This window comes from Hippopotamus amphibius, chromosome 11 (assembly GCF_030028045.1).
Source record: "Hippopotamus amphibius kiboko isolate mHipAmp2 chromosome 11, mHipAmp2.hap2, whole genome shotgun sequence".
Lineage (NCBI taxonomy): Eukaryota > Metazoa > Chordata > Mammalia > Artiodactyla > Hippopotamidae > Hippopotamus > Hippopotamus amphibius.
Genome location: NC_080196.1, coordinates 42,990,359 through 43,001,282, shown reverse-complemented (window position 1 = coordinate 43,001,282; position 10,924 = coordinate 42,990,359).

Below are 10,924 nucleotides of genomic sequence, written 5' to 3'. Positions count from 1 at the left end.
GGGTAGTTGGAGGGAGAATGTTAGATTTCTGGCAAGACTGGTCAGAAAATGGGAGAGAGGCACAAAATGAGCAGCAGGTGCTGGTAGAAGCTGTGTTTGGACATACTGAGGCAGGGTCGCACCTATGGTGTGCAGGCAAAGTCCATAAACAAATTAATTTCAAAATATACTACCAAATACATTTAAAACAATATATAGTACAAAATACATAGGCCCAAGTGAAGTATAGTGATATAGTGATGAAAATTTATATTAATGGGTAAAAGATGTACTTACATATTCTTTTTTTCTGTCCAATCTGTACATGTGAAGATTTTTTGTGGTTTCCAGTTATCATCTCTTCCCATTCAGGTCCAGGGGCCATTGTTTCTCTCTCTTTCTCTCTCTTTTTTAAAAATAAATTTATTTATTTATTTATCGGCTGTGTTGGATCTTTACTGCTGCTGTGTGGGCTTTCTCTAGTTGCAGTGAACAGGGGCTACTCTTCATTGTAGTGCACAGGCTTTTCATTGCGGTGGCATCTCTTGTTGCGGAGCACCGGCTCTAGGTGCATGGGCTTCAGTAGTTGTGGCACGTGGGCTCAATAGTTGTGACTCCCATGCTTAGTTGCTCTGCAGCATGTGGAATCTTCCGGGACCAGGGCTCGAACCTTTGTCCCCTGCATTGGCAGGTGGATTTTTAACCACTGCGCCACCAAGAAAGTCCTTTTTTTAAAAAAAAAAAAAAAAAGATTTATTTCTTATTTATATTTTATTTTATTTATTTTTGGCTGCGTCAGGTCTTAGTTGCAGCAGGCAGGATCTTTCACTGCTGCGCCTGGGCTTCTCTCCAGTTGCGACGTGCAGGTTTTCTCTGCTGCGCCTGGGCTTCTCTCCAGTTGTGGCATGCGGGTTTTCTCTTCTTAGTTGTGGTGCTCAGGCTTCAGGGCTCCTGGGCTCTGTAGTTGTGGTGAAACCGTGCACCTCAGATTGGGACTTGAACCTACATGCCGGGACTCAAACCCTGCCAAAACCCAAGATCTTCCAATTGAGATCACACACTTGGTTTCAGGACTTAATGAAGCTCAGGTTCTTGATGTCTCATCATGGAAAGAATTCAGTGAGAGAAAAAGTGATAGGTAAGAAGTTTATTTAGAGATTTATTTGGAGAGGAACACACTCTGCAGACAGAGTGTGGGCCATCTCAGAAGGTGAGAAAGGCACCAGGGTTTGGGGGTTGTCAGTTTTTGTAAGGGTGGGTAATTTCATAGGCTAATGATGGGTGGGGTATTCCAGAATTGGGCCACTGCCCACTGTTTGATCCTCTTGGTCAGCCTTGGGACTGTCACAGCGCCTGGAAGTTGTCCGCCATCTTGGACCCATTTGGGTCTAATCAGTTTCTGTCATGTCCTCGGGCTATGTCATTCTTTCAAAGGTTGTTCCCTGCCCACTTCCCTCCTTTTTCAGCAGCACACAGGCTTAGTTGCTTCGGGGCAAGGATCTTAGTTCCCTGACCAGGAATTGAACACTCATCTCCTATATTGTAAGGGGGATTCTCTACCACTGGACCACCAGGAAAGTCCCCAGGAACCATTGTTTCTTGTTCTTTCTTGTCCAGTGCACCATTCCTGGATAATTTCATACCGTTCGCTGAGAGGAAATACAACGTCATGGCTCTTTGGAACATGTCGGTATTGGAACAACATAGATCTCTTCCCTCTGCAGTTCCCTCATATCGTTTAGTTAATGTTGGCATATCATGACTCGGGATGCTGTGTCACTTGTGAAACCTGGCTCCCGACAGCTCTCTCAGTGGTGGTTACAGAGCTCCGCTGCTGATGACCACAAGCGCAAGCCTTATTCAGAGTGTAACAGGGAAGAGCTAAATGGGACTCTGTGTTGAATCTGTTTCTTTAACTTTAACCTTTGCTTTTCATTACTTTCGTCATACACAGAGGGCTGCCTCAGGGAACCCTACCCACCCGCGGAACTGACGCCTCCCTTCCCCAAGGCCAGTCATTCCAGGAGATGTTTTGCAAGACTGATAACCCTTTTTACTTTACTACCCCGCTTCTCCCTCTCTGATTCTATAAAAGAAACTGGCATCCAGACCCTGATAAGATGGTTTTTAGGAGACACTAGCCTTCCATCTTCTCCATCTGCTGGCTTTCCGAATAAAGTCGAATTCCTTGCCTCAACACCTCATCTCCGATTCATCGGCCTGTCGTGCAGCGAGCAGAGCGATCTTGGACTCGGTAACAAGAGTACGCAAGAAAATGTAAAGGATCAATTGTTTTATGGTCATGTTAAATTGATCATTTGGAATTTGATAATGTACACACACCAACCCATGTTTCAACCATATATTCTCTTGGGTTCTCTAGGACAAAATCGCTGCCTTGGAATGTGATCGTTTTCGAGATGTGGCACCCCTGCCTTTTACACACAGCCACCAGCAGGGGGCAGCAAGAAGAGCAGTCTCATTTATAGGAAGTTCATCCATCCCTTGAACTGCGCTAACCTGGGAGGTAGCCACATCAGCTGAAGAGAAGGGCTGGCTGGCTTGTGGAGCTGAGGTCTTGGAAGTCTTAGGTGGAGGTAGGCAGAGCCCACCTTGTGCCAGGGGACAACCTGGCATAAGATGCAGACTTTAGAGCAGGTGAGTGACTTTCCTGGATGCCAGTGGAGACAGTGGAGCTGTGCCAGGAGCCAGGGACACACAGGGTGAAAGATACCTTTGACCACCTGCCACCCTTTCCAGCCTCATCTCACCAAATTGTTTTGTGCCCCAGCCCTTTTCAGTTCTGCACACCTGAAGGGCTTGGCTCTGGCCTTCTGTGCCCAGTGATACAGTAACTCATACTGTTGTACATGTTGTGCTAAGTATGTCACATTCATGATCTCTTAGCTTTTGTCATTGTCTCTCTCTGTTCATCTGTCTATACTCCTCACTGGCAAGAACTTCAGAAAAGGCAGGGACCATGTCTGTCCTGTATTCCTAGCACCCAGCACAGTGTGGCACATCGGAGGAGCCCCAGGCTCCATGCCACAATTGGCCAAGGATTAAGCATGTTTTACACTCAATTTGTATCTTGCAAAAAATGAAGGAAGATGTTAACACTGATTTTCCTTTTATAACTCAGTTTTTCTGAGGAGCAGTGACCAAATAAAGATGGCTCCCTAGACCTACTTTAAAGGGCATATCTTCCCTGGACCTTTGACACTGCTTTTGGGATCGGCTCTCTTCTGGGAGGCCTGTCCACACAGATGGAGGGTGTGGCGGTGGTTGAGTGATGCCTCCTTGGCAGCTGGGTCTGGAGACCGGAGGCAGAGGTCTTCATGTCTAAGGAAGGGATCTGGAAGTAGGGGAGTGTGTGCAGAGACCCCTGGTTAATTCAGCATCTTCCATTTCCCATTAAAGACATGGCAGTAGGATACAGAAAACCACATTTCTTTCTTCTAACCAAACTTCTAGCCCAGTTAATGACCACTTATTTCTAAGTCCGGATATGAAAATTTCCATTGTGAGAAACTCTCCAGGACCTTCATTCATTATGGTTTGTCGTAATGGAATTTTGTAACACATGGTTAGAAATAAGATTCCCATGCAGCCTGAGATGAAGCACGGATGACACCTGGCTTCTGAAGATGCCCTCAAGCCCAGTGCCACATGGCTGTTCTCAGCCCCAGTCTCGCGTCCCCTCCTATTCTAGATCTGTGCCTTCCACTGGATTTGGGTATTTGGGAAGAGCAGGGAGAGTAAGGAAGAGATGGCAAAGGCGACTCCAGCCATCTGTTTGGAGTTAATGTAAAGGAGCTCTCTTATCTTTCTGAAAACTGGAAAGCCGTTGGGGAAATGACCACATGAACAAAAAATCGCTATTCGTCTTTGGGTAGAAAAATGCAAACAGGAATTTTTTAGTGTCTTCGATCTGACTTTTGAGTCCTCAGAGACATCAATTGATATCATTTGGGAGGAGTATTTACTCCTCAGTCTCAAAGGAAACTTTTTTAAAGTAATTTTTTCATATCTAGGTATGATAACCATGTTATATGACATATGTAAACACAGTGAAAAGTTTTGCATTTTGATTATTTTTCCCCACTCTTTTTCTTATGCATCCTTTTTTTCCCTAAACATAATTTTGGATGTAGTATATATATAAGGTGGTGGTCTTTTTCACTTACTTTACATCATAAATGCTTTCCTTTGTGGAAGATTAAGACGTAGTGATGTGATTTTGGAAGGCAAATGTGTTATAATACCTTTTTTTTTTTTTAACTTATACAACCCACAAGGAGAGAAACTCGAGATTTGGAATCTAACTTGGCAAGATAATATACAGATATGATTAATTATAACAAAATCAGCCAGTTCCTAAACAATGGGCTATCAATCTAAGGTTGCTGTACAAATGTAACCTCAAATAACAAATATAGCTTTAGCTGGAAGTGAACCAATATAATTTGCTATAACATTCTGACAAATGCAATTTCCTATAACATATAATTAAAGCTTTCAACTTTAGGTTATAATTTCTAGAGTTAGAAGTAGCCTATCACCGAAGTAGCCTATCATGGACTTTATCCCACTTTTTAGAATGGAATGGTTAGTGACCTTTACTAGAGACAGAGCACGGATAAAAATCTTAAAAAACCTTCTTCCCTTTGCCAGCTGTTTGTTGATTGTGACGTGGAGTCTGCCAGAATACTACTTACACCTGTATCTGTACCAATACTGCGCCGAAAAACCTCACGTGAACAAGTTCTTTTTTTTTGCAATGTTTCCCACTAGATTATCACCGTGACTTGTAACTGATTTGAACCAAGACTGAATGAATTACAGTCTTTAAATCTGTAAAAAATTTTATGCCATACCTGTTACTGTCAAGTCTTCAAAATCACAATTTTCAGTGGCTACATCATATTCCACATGTCCTCAAATGCCTTTCTTTCATTGAATCCATCTGTGGTTTGTGATAGGATATTGAATATATTTCCCTGTGTGATACAGTAGGACCTTATTGTTTATCTATTTTGTATATAGTACTGTGTATCTGTTAATCCCAAACTCCTAATGTATCCCTCCCCCACCCCCTTTCCCCTTCGATATATGTTTGTTTTCTCTGTCTGTAAGTCTGTTTCTGTTTTGTAAATAAGTTCATTTCTGGCATATTTTGGATTCCCCATATAAGTGATATCATATGGTACTTGTCTTTCTCTTTCTGACTTACTTCACTTAGTATGATAATCTCTAGTTGCATCCATGTTGCCTGCAAATGGCATTATTTTGTTCTTTTCTCATGGTTGAGTAATATTCCATTGTATATATATACCGCATCTTTATCCATTCATCTGTCAATAGATATTTAAGTCATTTCCATGCCTTGGCCACTGTAAACAGTGCTACAATGAACATTGGTATGCCTGTATCTTTTCAAATTAGAGTTTTCTCCGGATATATGCCCAGGAGTCTGATTGCTGGACCACACAGGGCTGTGTCAGTTTTGGCTCAGGGTTGAATCAACCAGCAGCAGCCCACACAGTAGATGTGCTGTCCTAGTGTGTGTGTGTGTGTGTGTGTGTGTGTGTGTGTGTGTGTGTGTGTGTGTGTGTAATATATGTAATATGTAATATATATGTGTTAGTATAAATATATATAGTGACTTCCCTGGTGGCACAGTGGCACGCTCTGAATGCAGGGGGCCCAGGTTCAATCCCTGGTCAGGGAACTAGATCCCACATGTATGCTGCAACTAAGAGTTCACATGCCACAACTAAGGAGCCCACTTGCTGCAACTAAGGAGCCCACCTGCCACAACTAAGGAGCCCACCTGCCACAACTAAGACCCAGTGCAACCAAATAAAATAAATAAATAAATATTAAAAAAATATATACATTGAATTTGTATTATGTAATATAGTTTTGTCATCTTCTATTTAATAATTATCCATTGGTGAAATTTTTGGTTATTTCCAGTACTTTGCTTTTGTAAATTTTTTTTCTTGAAGTATAGTTGATTTCTAATGTTGTGTTAGTTTTAGGTATACAGCAAAGTCATTCAGTTTTACATACATATAACACACTTTTGTAAATTTTTTGTGCACATTTCTGATTATTTCCTTAAACTAAACTCTTAAATTGGAATGCTACATTAAGAGGTTTCGGTACTATCAAGTTTCCTGAACTTGTAGGAAAGAAGTACTAATTTATACTCCCAGCAATAATGTATGGGATTATTATTTTTTTTTTTTTTGAATTAAAAAAGAAAGTTTAGTGTATGTATGGGATTATTGATTTGACAGGAAAACATATTTCATTCTTCTCATTTTCTTTTCATCCTATTTATCTTATTCTGTAATGTATTCATATGGTTCAAAATGTAAAAGTACTGCCCCCTGCCCTGGCACATTTTGAGTTGCCTAGTTATCATGTCATCTTGGTCTTCAATTCCTACTCAGCCTAGAAAATATGGGGGCCTTCTTCTCACCCCAAACGCTTCTTCCCCTGGGGGACAAAAGGCTGATGGTGCACCTCAGGTCTAATGGTAGCTCATGTACTGCTGCCATGAGCTACTCAAATCTTGGTGCTTGGAGAGATCTCCATAATGGTCACTTGTGGATTTGGGGCAAATGGCCTGGAGTAGAGCTTCTCCTCTGCTCGCTGTGTTTCTAGGAGGTGCCTGTGTGAGGGTCCCTGGAGAGCCCCGCTGTGCCTTTTTCCCTAGAGCCTCCAGACAAGGACCAGGAGGGTACCGCAGCATTGAAATACTCTGGGATGAGCCAGAAGCCTTCCTCTCCAGAATAAATCACAAGGCCCACTCCTCTCTAGGACTGTCTGTGGGAGTGAGTGGGTTTCCCCATCACAGGACTGGTATCTACCTATGCCTTGGTTTTGTTATCAAGTGGAACTCTGGGATACAGGGACAAAAACTTGGGGGAAATCAACCACCTCTGGCTAGGGACCTCAGCTCCTGGCCTGCACCCACATGTCTCCACCCCTGTGAAATGGAAGATGCTGTTTCTCTTTACTTTTACTTATCTTGCTGCTCCCAGCTGAGATGAGAACTTCCTCTGGAAATCTTTCTCCAACTCCTTACTTCTGAGCACGGTGATCTGATTCCAGCACCTGTCTTCCTTCTACCATATGGTAACATTTTATTGTCCGTGTCCCCTTCGCTCCCAACCTGGAATCTCTGGGAGGAAAGAGATAATGTTTATCGCCTTCATCAGTGTAGCCCAAGAGCCTAGCACAACGTATGACAGAGAGGGCACTTAAGAAATGATGAATTGTACTTGAAAACCGAGTGACCTTTTTATAACAATTTTGAGAAATAAAATTCATTCTTTTAAAATGTACAATTCATTGGTTTTTAGTATATTCACAGAGTTGGTCAACCATTACCACTGCCTAATTTTGGAACATTTTTTATCAGTCCAAAAAGAAATCCATACCCATTAGCCAATCACCATTCCTCCCTCCCCTGGTCCCTGGAACCACTAATCTACTTTCTGTCTCTATGGATTCGCCTATTCTGGACATTTCAGATAAATGTAATTACACAATAGGTGGCCTTTTGTGTCTGACTTCTTTCATTCAGCATAGTGCTTTCAAGGTTCATCCACGTTGTAGCATGTATGACTACTTTCTTTTTATGACTGAATAGTAGTCCTTACAGATACACTAAATTTTGTTTATCTAAAGAGTCTTTCACATTCTTGGGTTTGTTTCTCTGTTTTGTTTTTATCTTTGGACTTTCAACTAGGCAACAACATGCATGGAACAAAGGCTGCATAGGCAGTACACCAATATGAACAGTGGCTTCTGTGACTAGCAGAATGATGGATTTGTTTTCCTATAAATTTCCTTTTCTTTTTTTTTAAATTTTTTAAAATTTAAGTATAGTTGATTTACAATGTTGCGTTAATTACTGCTGTATAGCAAGGTGATTCAGTTATACATATATATACACTTTTAATATATTCTTTTCCATTATGTTTTATCATAGGATATTAAATATAGTTCCCTGTGCTATACAGTAGGACCTTGTTGTTTAGCTACTTTATATATAGTGGTGTGTATATATTACTCCCAATGCCACCTGCAAAGGGCTGTGCAGGGGGAAAGGAATCTGCCAGAGAAGCAAGGAAGAGAAGTAGGGGGAGGAGGGGACACGGGGTTCAGGAATGTGATTTCCAAGGTAAGAAATCCTCCCCAGCTTGCAGGTGGGATCTGCAGGTAAGGGGAAAGGACCACCAAGGGTAGTGCCACTAGGCCTGCTCCTGACATAGGCAGATAAGACAGGTTCCAGCAGGACCAGGCTTCAGGGACTCTATCATCCCCCTTAGCCCAGCATCAAGGCCTTGGAGAGAACTGACATCTTTACAATATCTTTCTCTGCAACTACACAGTATATCTTTTCATTAATTTAGATTCTCTTGAACACCTTCCAATAAGTTTTATCATTTTCTCAACAAAGGGTTTGCATTCCAATTGTTAAATTTATTTCTAAGTACTTTGTAATTTTGTTGCTAACGTATATATTTTATTTTATTTATTTATTTATTGGCTGTGTTGGGTCTTCATTGCTGCACATGGGCTTTCCCTAGTTGTGGTGAGCAGGGGCTACTCTTCATTGTGGTGTGTGGGCTCCTCATCGTGGTGGTTTCTCTTGCTGTGGAGCATGGGCTCTAGGCACACGGGCTTCAGTAGTTGTGGCACATGGACTCAATAGCTGTGCCTCACCGGCTTAGTTGCTCCACAGCATGTGGTATCTTCCTAGGGCAGGGATCGAACCCGTGTCACCTGCATTGGCCGGCAGATTCTTAACCACTGCGCCAACCTAGGAAATCCCACTAATGGCATATTTTGTAATTAAAATTTTTATTGCAGTATAACATAAAGTGCAAAAATCAAGTGCATAGCTTGACTTTTATATATGTGTATAGTTATGTAATCAAATGGTACATTTTAAAAGTTACACTTTATAACTGATGGTTGCTGATGATAGAAATACAACAGATTTTTAATTAATTAATTAATTTTTGGCTGTGTTGGGTCCTCGTTGCTGTGCACAGACTTTCTATAGTTGCGGCGACTTGTGGTGTGAGGGCTTCTCATTGCAGTGACTTCTCTTGTTGCAGAGTGCAGCCTCAGTAGTTGTGGTGCACAGGCTTAGTTGCTCCGTGGCATGTGGGATCTTCCTGGACCAGGGCTCAAACTCCTGTCCCCTGCATTAGCAGGAGGATTCTTAACCATTGTGCCAACTGGGAGTCCACAATAGGTTTTATATATTTATATTTTTTTTCTATAATGATTTTCTACCCAGCAACTTTGCTAAACTCACTTACCAATTCTACCTGAATTTTCTTTTGGGGCTGCTACACACAAAATTTCATCTGCAAATAATGACATTCTTGTTTCTTTCCAATCTCTATATATTTGCTGTTGTTGTTTATTGGACTTTCTAAAACTTCCATTATTGTACTGACTAGGATTACTGAGAGCAGATTTCCCTGCCTTGTCTCTCATCTTAAGAGGAAGGTTTTCAACACTTCACCATTATTGTGATGTGTGCTGTCGGGTTTTTGAAGATGTCCTTTATCAGGTTATGTTTTTTTTCCTCAATATCAATGTTGAATATTTTGAGTAGTTTTTCTGCATCAATTAAGATAAATAAACTTTTTCCTCTTTAATGTCCGCATTTCTCCTAGTCTAACATCTGTTTTTTTTAACTTTGATAAATGTCTTTTGATATACATTTCTTCTCATGTTCCCCTTCTCAGTTCTCTTTACCCATCCAGTAAGTGTTGGTCTTTTCCAGTTTTCTCCATCACTACTCACTCTTCAAGCTCCAGCTCCATGTAGGTTTCCTAGGATTTCAAAGGTTGGGGGATGATGACAGGGTTTTTGACACTGTCTCCCCACAGTTTGCTCCCCTCCACAAGCACGTTTGAAGTCAAAGCACTGGATTAGAAGATAAGTGGCTTGAGTTCCAGTTTGGTCAATCTCCAGTTATGTACCAAGACAAATCCCTTAGTCCCCTGCCTTTCTGTCTCATAAATAAATCCCCTGCCCTGCCTACCCCCAGGATTGGTTGGTAACTAAGAGTAGTAGAACCACTGTGCAAATTATTAACAGGTAAGGTGTTGTCGTTGTTACTAGGATTGTTAGAAGTAGTGTGAGATAACCTACATAGCTTGGTGGGTTTTGTTGTTTTTTGGCTGCGCCCTGCAGCATGTGGGATCTTTGTTCCCCAACCAGGGATTGAACCCGTGCCCCCTGCAGTGGAAGCGCGGAGTCCTAACCACCGGACCACCGAGGAAGTCCCACAGCTTGGATTTTGAAGGTAGTGGAATCTAGATCCACTCCCAATCAGCAGTGTGACTTTGTACTTGTTACTTAACCTTTCTGAAACTGTCTCCTTCATCTAACTTGCATATAAGAAATGTAAAGCACTTAACACATTAATAAGAGTCCAGTGAATTGAACGATCATTAAAAGAGATGATGCATCTCAGCAGAAATTCTGCAGGCCAGAAGGGAGTGGCATGATATATTTCAAGTGATGAAAAGGAAGAACCTACAACCAAGAATACTCTACCCAGCAAGGATCTCATTCAGATTCGATGGAGAAATCAAAACCTTTACAGACAAGCAACGGCTAAGAGAATTCAGCACCACCAAACCAGCCCTACAACAAATGCTAAAGGAACTTCTCTAAGCGGAAAACATAAGAGAAGAAACGGACCTACAGAAACAACAACAAAACAATTAAGAAAATGGTAATAGGAACACACATATCGATAATTACCTTGAATGTAAATGGACTAAATGCTCCAACCAAAAGACACAGACTCGCTAAATGGATACAAAAACAAGACCCATATATATGCTGTCTCCAAGAGACCCACTTCAGACCTAGGGACACATACAGACGGAAAGTG